General features: G+C 46.5%; 1 protein-coding gene across 1 annotated transcript in view; it reads right to left on the bottom strand.

The window, feature by feature from the left end:
* Window positions 1-13,093, bottom strand: part of LOC309811229 (protein FAM170A-like) — a gene marked incomplete at both ends in the record, with an annotated part of 272,245 nt that overhangs the window by 214,859 nt on the left and 44,293 nt on the right. The gene's annotated exons all lie outside the window — the stretch shown is intronic.

Here is a 13,093-nt window from a genome sequence, read left to right as displayed (position 1 = left end):
CCTTCACATCCCCCACCTCATGACCCCAGGGAAAGATCCAAGAGAATAAGAGAGAAATCGGGGTCTGAGAAAAGCTGCACCTCTAGGTCTGTGCAAGCAGGATGCAGCCTGCTGTGAGTCCGACAAAGCTCCAGGCCCGGCTGCCCCAGGAGAGAGTCATCAGACCAGCGGAGCTGACCTCCCATCTCCCAGGGGGCATCTGGCCGTTCTATGCCGTCTCACACCACAGGGGCCCTCCAGATAGATACGGCAGCATCAGTGAGACAAGGTCTCTCGCTCCCTGCTTCACAGGTGACACGTTCTCAGTCCCCCGCTTCCTGGAGAAGGTTCAGTTTGGCAGAAACCCATGTGCCCCAGACAAGTTGCCCCCCACATACCTCCTCCATTCTCGGCAGTTTCCTGGGACTCTTCATTTTCCAGATGTTTCCTCTTTTGTCGCCGTTCCATCGTACCAACTAGAAGTCTCCCTTAGAAGATGCCTCAAGAGATGTCCAACTCCTCCTCTTCCCTACAGGTTGGCCCTTCTTGGCTCTTGGGCAATCCGTTGAAATGATTCAATACAAACAAAAATAGTCAAGTCTCCTAAATGGCTGAAAAACTTGTACCACTTAGTGAACCAGCAGTACTGCCTAGTGCTCACCAGGGCTGTTATGTTTGCAAGGTTGCCAGGCGCACATTGGAATTCTGTGACCTCAGTGATGACATCAGAACATTCGGTGGACCTAGGTTGAGCACAGTGTCTGCCGTAGCACAGGCCCCATTTTCAAGAACAATTCCTTTTTCCCAGCCGAAGCTTTCCCGTGAAAGGGAAAGGTTCATACCATATCTATTATAAATTGTATCATACCATGTCTATTATAAAATTCACATTTTGATTGGAGATCTTTTAATGTCTTTTCTAGAGAGATTTAATATGAATATTTTAAATGGTCTCCAGTTTCCCTGTGGATTATTGACATTTTAAACTCTGCACTTCAATTTTCCCTCGATACGTGTAATTTTGTCACAGCTATTTCTGTACTTAAAGATGAGGAACTATATAATTGATTTCTTCATTTTTTCCCCATCTCTTTCCAAGGTACTGCATTTGATTGTGTCTTGCGACTGAGTGAAAAATGCTAGTCCTTGAGTCTGGACATTGGGCCCTTTGCCAAGTAACTCAACCTATCTGGGCTTCAGCTTCTGTATGTGCGATCAAGAGGCTTGGACTAGCTGACTTTTCAAATACTGTGTTTCTTTGATTCACTCTCACTTACTGATCTGCTCCTTAAGAAGAGGGTCTGTTCTCATAAAGTAACAACAGTCTTTTCCTAACCTTGGGTTGGGTGGAGTTTATCTATTCGTACTCAGTTTTTTAGTTATATTGCCTTCTACGTATGCTTAGCTCTAAATAATTTATATGGCTCTTGTGACAATTTTTAGATCTTCTTTTTTTCTTATTTTTCTTTTACAGATTCTAATTTTTTATCGCCAGTGTAGAGGAGCCTGACTGACTTTTAAAATTTATTGATCTTGTATGTGTGTGCCTTGTTGAACCGTCTTATTAGTTCCTGCTAGTTTATCTGTGGGTTCTTTTGGGTCTCCTAGATAAATGAGCATATTAAATGTAAATAATGTGTTCTTTGGATAAGGTTTATTTTCTTGCATCTCTCTATATAGAAGCAATATGTTGAATTGATTTAAATATTTAAATACTTACATACCTGTTATCACAATCTAACATTCTTTATCTTATTTTCTTTCAATCAATATTATGTTTTCAAGATTTATCCACGTGAATCCATATAGATCTAGGTCTTTGATTTTTGACTGTTTGATATTATTTGATCACATGCATATAGCATCATTTATTTTCCATTCAAGTATTATTGGACCATTGGATTGTTTCCCTCCCTTCTCTAGAACAAACAACATTTCCTAGAATATCCCTGAAGATGTCTGACAGTCGAGAAGGGCCAGGCTGCCCGAAGGATTGCTACTTGCTTTTAGCCACCTTCCAACAGGCCGTCTCCAGGCAGCAATTTGAAGCACAGCTGAAATGAGAACTGCCCCAAATGTGAAGATCTTAGGAGCTTCCTAGAAGGTGGGAGGTTAATGATAGGCATCCTGCTGGGATCCCAGGGGAGTCTGAGCTGGCCTGAAGCTCATCTTCCTCCTCCACCTCTCAAGAGAAATGTGGAGGAAAGAAGATTTCAAAAACTGTGAGCAGGCAGAGGGAGAGATATTGGGGGCCGAAGCTGTAACTGAGGTCTTGGAGTGGGCTGTGAGCACGCAGAGCCTCTAGAGAGCCAGGCTCTGCCTTCTGAGGACTTCTCCCCTAAGGCTGCTCATAATTCACGTGATACCAGCCATATAGAGCCGACTTGGCCCACACTGTCACAGAAAGCCTTATCAGAATCTCTTCTTCTTCATACACTCTTGTGTCTGTTACTTGGTTATTGCCTTTCGTACTCCACTGATGTGAACCACAGTCGCCAGGGGATGGAGGATAGTAGTGACCCATCTTGCTCTGTGGCCTCCGTCCACAGCTTGAGGGTAAGGGAAGAGGCCAAATGAAGGTCAAGAAGGAAAGATGGAGTTTGAAGAGAAGACCTGAGTTAAGGGTGTCTTCTCAAGTCTTGATGACTGAAATGTAGCTCCAGTACCTGAAGTCCTGCTTGTTCTCAAGGCTGACCACGGGGCTGGGTGCACTCAGTGAAGGAACCATATACACTTAGTATTTCCTTGCTTGCTCACACTTGCCCTACTCTGATACACCCTCTGCAAGACTGATCTTCCCCTGAAACAACTTTCCACCTGCTACTGTCATCTCAGGAACATTTGCTTCCCCTTCCTAGTGCTCCCCTAGAATGCCATTGCAGCCAATTCATAATTTGATAATCATGCTGCTTAGCATATTCTCAGCAACTTCTGATAAATTTTATTCACTTTATTCCATAGTCTTCACCCATCAATAATCTTCCTTAACTTCCTAGCTGCAGGTTAACTCATTCGGAATCATTTCTTTTTCTTTCTCTTCTTTGGCAAATCCTTTCTATCTTTTAAGGTCTTTTTCTTGTCTCTCTACCATCCTGCCTTCCTGAACTACTTTTCTTTCGTTTAAGTAACTTTTCAATCTCCTTCCCCAATTTCCTCATACACATTGAGAGTTTATTCCTCACACGTTAGACAGCGGTTTATGAATGGCCAGGCATAATGGACTCAGAATGAGTTGGCACTCCCGAGGTACCTGTCTTGCTGGGGAGCCACAGGTGAAGGGCTGTCTGCTGGACATATGTTTGCATGGAGTCAGGCTGAGTGGCCTCAGGGTGTTTACTCTGCCCTTGTGTGTGTTTCTCGCTAGTTGGTTTCCTCGCCAGCCACCTGTGACCTCCCTCCATCCAGCCCAGGGAATCCTTCTCATCACAGGGGTAGGATGTTTGTCTCGTTTTCCATCACATCCTTTCCCCAAAGTTTGGTTGTGAGTTGTTCCCATTCCAAAGACCTTTCCTCTTTGAAGAGAAAAGAGAAAATCTTGTCTCTCCTTTCCTCTCACTTCACTTCTGCTCTATTATCTCCTCCGTCCAGAATGGCCCACTGACTCACATGGGTGTAGATCCGAAGATGGCAAGAACTGCCAGCAATTCTGAGATAATAATATGGATGGATCAGGAAAACTTGAAAACCTTTATCCCGCCACATTAAAAAAATTTGCACTTCCACTGTATTCAGAGTCTCAGTGTAGAAACACAAATGATAGAGAAATTGAATGACACTCAAGTTTTTCTTTCCTCCTTTCCTGATTTATTCTAATCCTCCATGCTAACATGATGAACTATTTGTTAGGTAAAGTTTCAGACATTTTCTACCCATGCACACTTTTCTTCTTTTCACATAAGAGTGTGAACTAGGTCACTTTCAACATGCTGTGATTCTGTGATTCACTGTCTCCCACCGTGTCATCCACTGATAAAGTCATCTGTTTCACGGAGAACTATTTCCAATAGCTAATAGCCAATGTCTGTGGAGTGCTTACTCTGTGTCGGTTTCTTGTAACTACCTTACAGATCATTTGTACAACGTACCCATGGACCAGGTACAATTATGACCCCCAAGTGACAGATAAGTGCAGATAAGTACAAATAAATACAGAGGCCAAGTGACTTGCCCAAGACACTGGAGCAAATCAAAATCCATGCCTCTGTAATCATTTTGCTCTATTGCCTCTGTCTGGGAGGCTTGATGATTTGGCAACTAAAACCTTAAATATCATGTTCCATTTTTATACCTGTGACACAAGCGTGGGGCTGTGATATGGGGTAACTAACCTGACTACTTTTGAAAACCCTTATGCACCTGGATGAAAGTAAGCCAGGGACTGCAAGCTATAGATTTAAGGTTTCCTACCAACTTTTAAAAATAGCTTCTTGAATGCAATTTACGTAGTGTCAAGTCTAGGATGTAGTCCAAATAGTAACAGAAAAATGGAGATATGTAGAAAAATACTTAAAGTTGACAAGTATTGGGAGTGTAGTATTTTGGGGGCCAGTGTGTAGACCACAGGAAAACTTGCTGTTTCCATCCCAAAGGGAAGAGCCCTACGTTGCAACTGCCAAGGTCCCTGGGGCAGCAAGTGTGCTCACTGCTTAGTAAAGAAGCATCCTCAGTTTGATAGAATCATATGGGAGCCTTACATTTGGTTAGCAGTTCTACATTCTTGATGTAATAATATTTTCAGGGTGTGGGAGGGTATCAAGCTCTGAAAATACCCTTGGAGAGATTTGCTTATTAAGTTTGGCTTTTTCAATCTCCCTACTACTTCTTGACTAAACACCAGGCGGTTTCCTTCACTTTTCAGAACCATGTTGTTTTTCCCTTGTCTAATGAACTTTGAAATACATTTGGATGAGCTATTAAGTTTGGGAGAAAATAAACATCTCTTTAAAATAAGGAAGATAATAACAGTGACAAGTAGACAAAGCTCTAAAACAGAGAATATCCTCCATTCTAGCCAATGACTGGGAGTGGAAGGTACGTGCTCGCTGTCCAGGACGTAGAAATAAAAGCTGAGGAGGCGCTGAGGCGTCTCCTGGATCTCTATGAGCCTCCATCATTTCTGAAGGGTAGGGTTGACAGATAAAATATAGGCTGTTTAGATAAATATGAATGTCAGAAAAACAACAAGTATATTTTTAAGATAAGTATGCCCCAAATAGTTCATAGGATGTACTTATACTAAAAATAATGACTTATTATTCATGTGAAGTTCAAGTTTAACTGGGTATCCTGTACTTTTATTGACTAAATCTGACAGCCCTACTGATGATCCAGAATGGAGGCAGTTGAGGAGCGGTACATGCTGGCTCTCGGACAGTCAGAAATGGCTTCAGCAGATCCAGGTACAGTATGAAATTCTTTTTGGATGTAGCTCAGAAGCCATGGCCAGCCCTTGACTGCAAGTACTGCCTCGGGTTTCCCTGAGGTGGGGTAAACCGTCCTCTGAATGGCCTTTTGGTAAGTCTGGAAGACCATATCCAAGGGGAGCCCCAAAGTCAGTTTCATCCTCACAACCATGTTTCCAATTCCTGGAATTGGCTGCATGTGACTCACAAGAGCTGAGGAGGTTTGTGGAAATTGGGAGTGTCATAGCTTGAACCCTTTGTAGGTAAAGTTTTGCTGTTGTGAGAGTTTTAACAGGAGCAATGTGAAAGACTCCAGGTCCCCAGGTAGATAGAAATAATCCTGTTCTACCTGTGTGTATGTGACAAGTCTCTAATAGTTCAGAGAGCAAGTATCTGGTCTTAGAAAGACTGATCCAAGCTTGGATGTTTCTGGCGACAAGGCAAGGTCCTGAGTTTCAAGTTCACCTTTTATGGTTGAGGAGACAATAAGGTGGTCAGAAGGGAAATCATGGAGGAGACCTTGGCTTCATCCATTGTGCAGGCTTGTATATGTGGTTCTATGTAGATTGTGTTTCAAAGGTGGAGCTTGTTTACAACTATGAACATTCTCCGATGTGCTTTTTGGACCTTCATTCCCAGAGCGAGAGCAGTGCCGAGGCTCTAGAAATGCCATGGATATTCTGAGCTGTCAGTGGCATTTCCCAGGTACTGTTCCCCTGGTGCCGCTCCTTGAAATGTCCAAAGGGATTATCATCTGTCTTGTGGCGGGTCCTAGCATTGTGAAAGGAAGCTGCTGCACCTGGCTCAGAGGATTTCAGATGCGGTGGGAGGAGTAGTAGTACTACGACTATAAATTGTATCACAGCATATCTATTCCATCTTGAGAGTGGGGTTGGGGGGTTATGAAGGGGGGCTTTTATTGTACTTTTATACATTGTACCCTTGAAACTAATTCAATTTTTTGAAATTAATTAATTTATTTTGGGCTGCATTGGGTCTTTGTTGCTGCTAGCGGGTGTTCTCTAGTTGCAGTGCGCCGGGGCTCCTCTTGGCTGTGGTGCACGGGCTTCTCATTGCAGTGGCTTCTCTTGTTGCGGAGCATGGGCTCTAGGCACGCAGGCTTCTGTAGTCGTGGCACCTGGGCTCGGTTGATGTGGCACACGGGCTCTAGAGCGCAGGCTCAGTAGTTGTGGCGCGCGGGCTTAGTTACTCCGTGGCACATGGGATCTTCCCAGACCAGGGCTCGAACCCATGTCCCCTGCATTCGCAGGCATATTCTTAACTACCGCTCCACCAGGGAAGCCCAATAATTCAGTTATTTATAAAGAGAAGTTTCCTAATATTATTCCAGAATTTTAAAAATATGTAGTTGGATAACACTATGAAAAATTAACTGATATATTCTTTTATTATTTCTCTTTGCTCCCTGGATTTTTTTTCCTCATCCAGTCAGCTAGGCACTGTGAGCTCACTGCATTAGGAAGGTAAAGACTCAGCAGAAATGAGGGAGAAAAAAAGAAAATTCTCAGCTTTGGAATGTTCACAACGGAGGCCACAGTAAAACAGGTGAGAATTCTGTGAACAAATAATAAATGTCGTCTCAAATGCAAAAAAGTATTCTCTGCACTGGGAGGCAGGAGAGGGAGGGAGGGAAGGACTGAAGGAGAGAGATCAGTGTGGCCAGGGGCATGGAAACTGTGCTTGAGGACGATAGGCCCAGGAAGAGAATCAGAATCTGGAGAAGATTCAGCCTGCACGTGATCATTGCCTCCAGCCAGCACCCTCATCTCAGACGTTGGGAAATTCAGAGAGAGAGTGGGAGTACGTCAGGAGGGCCACGCGCAGAGTCTGTGTGGCAGGGGTTGTGGCCGTTCCCTATTTGTGAGGAGTCCCCAGCAATTTGCAGGCCTCTTCTGGAAAATGCTGGCGGACGTCTCTAGTGCTTATGTGAAAGCTTGTTCACAAACCTTGAAAGATACAGATGTAGCTGACAGATAGATGCATAGATAGAAAAATGTCATTAAATCAAAGCTCCAGGAAAGGTTTGGAAAATGCCCTTTATTGCATAGGACGCTTCTATTGTCATATGATGTTAGACTGAGTGCCGGTCCCTTCATCCTCCTTCAGACCACGGCATTCTGTCTGCTACTCTCCCGAGGGTCCTTTCTTCTCCCTGGAAGGGATAAAGCAAATGAGGTAGAACAGGAAGAGACAAGAAGCACTCCAAGCTCTGCTGGTCAGGGTTACCCTCCAGCATTGCCTTAATGCTCAGAGCCACACACACCACAGTGAGCTTGGCTACAGATCAACTACCACGCCACGAAGGTTCTGGAACATTTCCATATCTCGGGGGACCTCATTTCCACCTGACTCTCTTTCCTATTCCCCTTTGTCACAGAAGGCTAGGTCCAGTGGTCAGGGTGAGATCTCGGCTCAGGCCCAAGGCTCTCAGACCTCAAAGTTCTGGTCCTGCAAGGGCCCCTGTCCTCTCTTGAGACCACTCCTGGCTCTCTCTGCCGAGAAGGAGCTGCTGGCAGTACGTCCTCTAAGAGTTGAGGTCCATCGTGCAGACCCTGAGAAAACTCCTAGGAAAAGGCTCCACCTTCTTGTTTACGTCAACAGAGGTCAATGCCTTTGTTAGTGCTGGGTGTGTCCCATTTGATGCAACTGCAGAGCCATTAGGTCAACCAGCACATGTGTGCGGCCCCTTCCCTTAGACTCCTCTGGGCCCTCGTGACATAGGCTCAGAAGACTGCCAGCCTCAAGCCTTACCTCTTCCAAGGGACGGCCACACCGTCTTCCAGGATCTTCTGTCCCATGAATCTCAGTTGCTGTTTGGAACTCAAAGGAGAGAAAAGACCCTGCCTGCGGGGTCTCTTTGGGCTGGGGCCTTCCCCCGTGGGCTGCTCTCCCTCATTCTCCTTTTCTTCTTGCTTCTCTTCATCCCCCTCCTCCTCCTCCTCCTCCTCCTCCTCCTCCTCCTCCTCCTCCTCCTCCTCCTCCTCCTCCTCCTCAGGGGTGCTCTCGGATTCCACATTGCCCATCCACTGGGCCATGTTGAGATGAAAGACACGGCAGCTGAAGCCCTGCAGGACGCCGAACTTCACGTGCTGCTGGAGGATCTCCAAGGTGGGGAAGACCCGGCAGCAAGCCATGCACCTGAAGCTAGTCTCCATGGTCAGCATCCAGTCCGCTGTCTTGGCGCTGGGTCTCTCCTCGACAGCAGGTGGCCCTGATGGGCTGCCTGGCTCTGCCCTTTCCTCATACTCTTTCTCCTCCCCAGTGGGCTCACTGTCAGACAGGAGGCTTTTGGTGGACACATCAGAAGAGGGGTCAGTGGCTACTGCGCACACATCCTCAGGAAGGGTCACTTCTTCTATCGTCAGCTGCTTTTCAGGCAACCCCAAGGGTTTCTTTGTCTTCCAGGAGACAGCGACACCCTTGTTCACTTGTACCTGCATGTAGTATATTTTCATGCCCCTTTCCTCTTTGTCTGGGTGCAGATAGTTCTTACAGGGTGAAGAGGGTGAGGAGGAGACACAGTGTGATGGGGAAGCGGTCTCTCCTTCTTCCTGATCCTGGGCTAGGGGTGGTCTAGGCTGGGCAGTGTCTCGATGAAATCTCCGGATTCCTGAAAAAGGAAATGAAAATCATAATAACATGCATGGGCCATGCCGGAAGCTGAGGGAGCAGGTGTGGTAGACGAGAGAGGGACATTGGCACGACATAGCTATGTCGTGAGCTTGGTGTCTGTTGGCCGTAGGACGGAGTGGTGTATCGGGTGTCATCTGTGGGCTTTTAATGTGCGTGGGGTGGGATACTGGAGCGGTGTCTATATACAGGGGTGTGGAGTATGGTGGTGAGGGCTGTAGTATGTGAGGGATGCGGCTGGATGCGTGTACGACGAGGAGTGTGTGTTTGGGAATATCGGTGGTGCATTCCTTGTGGAATGGGGCTGTGGTGCAGGAGAGTACTGTGGAGCACGTGCTTGGGGTTGATGTGCACTGAGAAGGGCTGTGCCTGGAGGGCATGTGTATGTGTGAGCTGTGTACACCTGAGCTGGATGGTCCTGCTCTCAGGCTGGAGGTGTATAATGCAGAACTCTGTCCTTCTCTGGAAGCAAAGGCAAAGTCAAAGCCTACATTTTCCTCTGAAGATGCTTAATCTCGTCCCTCTTCCCTCCACCTCAAGCCCAGACCTTTCCGGCCCCTGCTCCTTGACTTCCCCACCATGGTAGTAGCAGTATTCACACACACACTCCCAGACTCAGCTGGCATCCATGCCCTCGGAACAGCTCAGGCATCCTGCCCAGGCTCCTCCACAGAGCCCTCATCACCTCTGATGACCCTGGATTTCCTCTCAGCCTCCCTGGGATCTGTGTGCCTCCTGCCTCACAGCCAAGCACCCCCTCACCTGAGGAGCCCCACGCCCTTACCAGCGTAGCTGAGCTTGTGCAGAGTAGAAGTACAGAAGAAGTATTTAGAGGCAGAGGAGACCTCCCCTGCCCCTGGGCTGCAGCCTTGGGCCACCACAGTGTATCCAAGCCGAGGGGGATCCTCTTGTGACTTCGAGATTCCTGAGGGAGGAATGAAAGGCTCAGGGTGGGTTCATCAGTCCTCTGTCCACAGATATTTACTGAGTGTGTGACACGTGTCAGGTGCAGTGGATACACACAGTTGAGAGTGTGGTTCCCAGTGGATCCTCCAGGATTTAATTCCAATCAATACTTATTCTCTCACTGTCTAGTTGGTAATGTAGGCCTCGGTGGTGACTGTGAGTGTGTGGGAAGAGTGAGTGATGTGTATCAGTTAAGTCTGTGGTAAGTGTGGGGTTGGCATGGGGAGCACAGTGCAGACGTGTCTATCTGTGTCTGTGGCCTTTGTGTGCATGGTTTCTGTTCACAAGTCAGGAATTCTGGGACATGTAACTTTTCCTCATTACATGGTGTGGCTTGTATTTATGGTGCGTGTTCATTCATTCATTCACCAAGATTCAGTAAGCAGCTACTCCTGTGTATCCGGCACTCTTCCATTGTTGTAGTCTTTGGTAACGCTGCACATTCTAGTAGGGGAAGACACACACTAAACAAAACTACAATAAATAGATAATACATCAGCTGGTGGTAAGTATATAAGGGTTGCCAGACTTAGCGAACAAGAATACAAGGCACCCAGTTAAATTTCAGTTTCAGATAAACCCAGAATAATTTTTTAGTCTAAGTATTCCCATGCAGTATTTGGCCTGACTTAGTTTTAGTGTAAGTAGGGCCCATACAATATGTGGGACATACGGATACTGAAAACTTACTTGTTGTTTATCTGGAATTCAAATTGAACTGGATAGCCCATATTTTCTCTGGCAATCCTGACATGGGTTACTGAGACTGTGGTTTCCTGTGGTTTGTACAAAGCGGGTCTGGCATTACTCAAGAATGTGTTATAAGGGTGGTGTGTATGACACGTGACTGGTTCTTACAGAGGTATTTAGAGATGGCTGAAGTTAGCTGTGCTTGTGCAAGAGTTGAGGAAATACATGTATATATAGTGTGTGTGTGTGTGTCCTATATATATAGTGTGTGTGTCTATATACATATCTCATCTCCAGCGTTTGGTGTTGGAGGAGAGGATTGTGATACAGGTGGGTTGTATGAGAACGTAGTATAGGAGGGATGCGTGTATATACCTCCATGTGCTGTGTGTGGTTTAATAAGGAAGTTATATGTGGGGTGTGTGATATTTTTGCTGTATCAGAGTGTACATGGGTGTATGAGTTACTGTCTCCTAAAACACCCCTAACAAGAATTCTGTATACACTCCCAGGTACGCCGAGTGTCAGCCAGCTCCAGGCAGGGTGACAAAAACTTTACCACACAGATGTTATATCTGGTAAGCACTCTACCCCCATTCATCTCGCTCTTCTCTGCACTACCACACACACACACGCACACACACACACACACACTCACTCTCTCACACACACACACACAGGAACATAGAGCAAAATATTCTGAATGGTCAGGGGCAGTCATTGCCTTCCCCAGCCTGTCCCAGCCACTGCCTGGAAATCTGCCTGCTGTCTAGAGCTCCATTCCCAGGGCCCATCCTACAGTCTCCAGGGCCCTGGGCCTGGTAGGAGCTACTGGGCTCTAATCTGGGGCAGAGGCCTCTAGCTGGAGCTCTGGGGTGACCACCCCTCTCCCAGGGCAAGCTACTCGCCTACATTTAATGCACGCAGGCACCACGTGGCCCGTGGCTCTCAGAGCTCCCCGCAGGACCCTGAGGACATTTCTCACCCCCGCTCATGCGGTCTCAGTCTCTGGAAAACCCTTCCCTTCCCTTGATCTCCTTTGGGAAATTCTTCCTGTTGAAGGAATAAATCCTCCTTGCTTTCAATATGACACCATCCCTAGACAAACAATCTTCTTTCAAAGTGCATTCCACTTGTCAAGATATTTTTCAACAGGGCCTTCAACTCATGGGGCTTCTCTTTCCACTTTGGTAAAAGAGGCCAAGCAACTCATGGGTCTCTCTCAGCATCCTTGCATCCTTCACATCCCCCACCTCATGACCCCAGGGAAAGATCCAAGAGAATAAGAGAGAAATCGGGGTCTGAGAAAAGCTGCACCTCTAGGTCTGTGCAAGCAGGATGCAGCCTGCTGTGAGTCCGACAAAGCTCCAGGCCCGGCTGCCCCAGGAGAGAGTCCTCAGACCAGCGGAGCTGACCTCCCATCTCCCAGGGGGCATCTGGCCATTCTGTGCCGTCTCACACCACAGGGACCCTCTGGATAGATACGGCAGCATCAGTGAGACAAGGTCTCTCGCTCCCTGCTTCACAGGTGACACGTTCTCAGTCCCCCGCTTCCTGGAGAAGCTTCAGTTTGGCAGAAACCCATGTGCCCCAGACAAGTTGCCCCCCACATACCTCCACCGTTCTCGGCAGTTTCCTGGGACTCTTCATTTTCCAGATGTTTCCTCTTTTGTCGCCGTTCCATCGTACCAACTAGAAGTCTCCCTTAGAAGATGCCTCAAGAGATGTCCAACTCCTCCTCTTCCCTACAGGTTGGCCCTTCTTGGCTCTTGGGCAATCCGTTGAAATGATTCAATACAAATAAAAATGGTCAAGTCTCCTAAATGGCTGAAAAACTTGTACCACTTAGTGAACCAGCAGTACTGCCTAGTGCTCACCAGGGCTGTTATGTTTGCAAGGTTGCCAGGCGCACAGTGGAATTCTGTGACCTCAGTGATGACATCAGAGCATTCGGTGGACCTAGGTTGAGCACAGTGTCTGCAGTAGCACAGGCCCCATTTTCAAGAACAATTCCTTTTTCCCAGCCGAAGCTTTCCCGTGAAATAGAAAGGTTCATACCATATCTATTATAAATTGTATCATACCATGTCTATTATAAAATTCACATTTTGATTGGAGATCTTTTAATGTCTTTTCTAGAGAGATTTAATATGAATATTTTAAATGGTCTCCAGTTTCCCTGTGGATTATTGACATTTTAAACTCTGCACTTCAATTTTCCCTCAATACGTGTAATTTTGTCACGGCTATTTCTGTACTTAAAGATGAGGAACAATATAATTGATTTCTTCATTTTTTCCCCATCTCTTTCCAAGGTACTGCATTTGATTGTGTCTTGCGACTGAGTGAAAAATGCTAGTCCTTGAGTCAGGACATTGGGCCCTTTAGCAAGTAACTCAACCTAT

The sequence above is a fragment of the Mesoplodon mirus genome, assembly GCF_964341445.2.
Source record: "Mesoplodon mirus genome assembly, chromosome: 10".
NCBI lineage: Eukaryota > Metazoa > Chordata > Mammalia > Artiodactyla > Ziphiidae > Mesoplodon > Mesoplodon mirus.
Note: the sequence above shows the minus strand (reverse complement) of the source record. Positions and strands in the feature narration are given on the sequence as shown.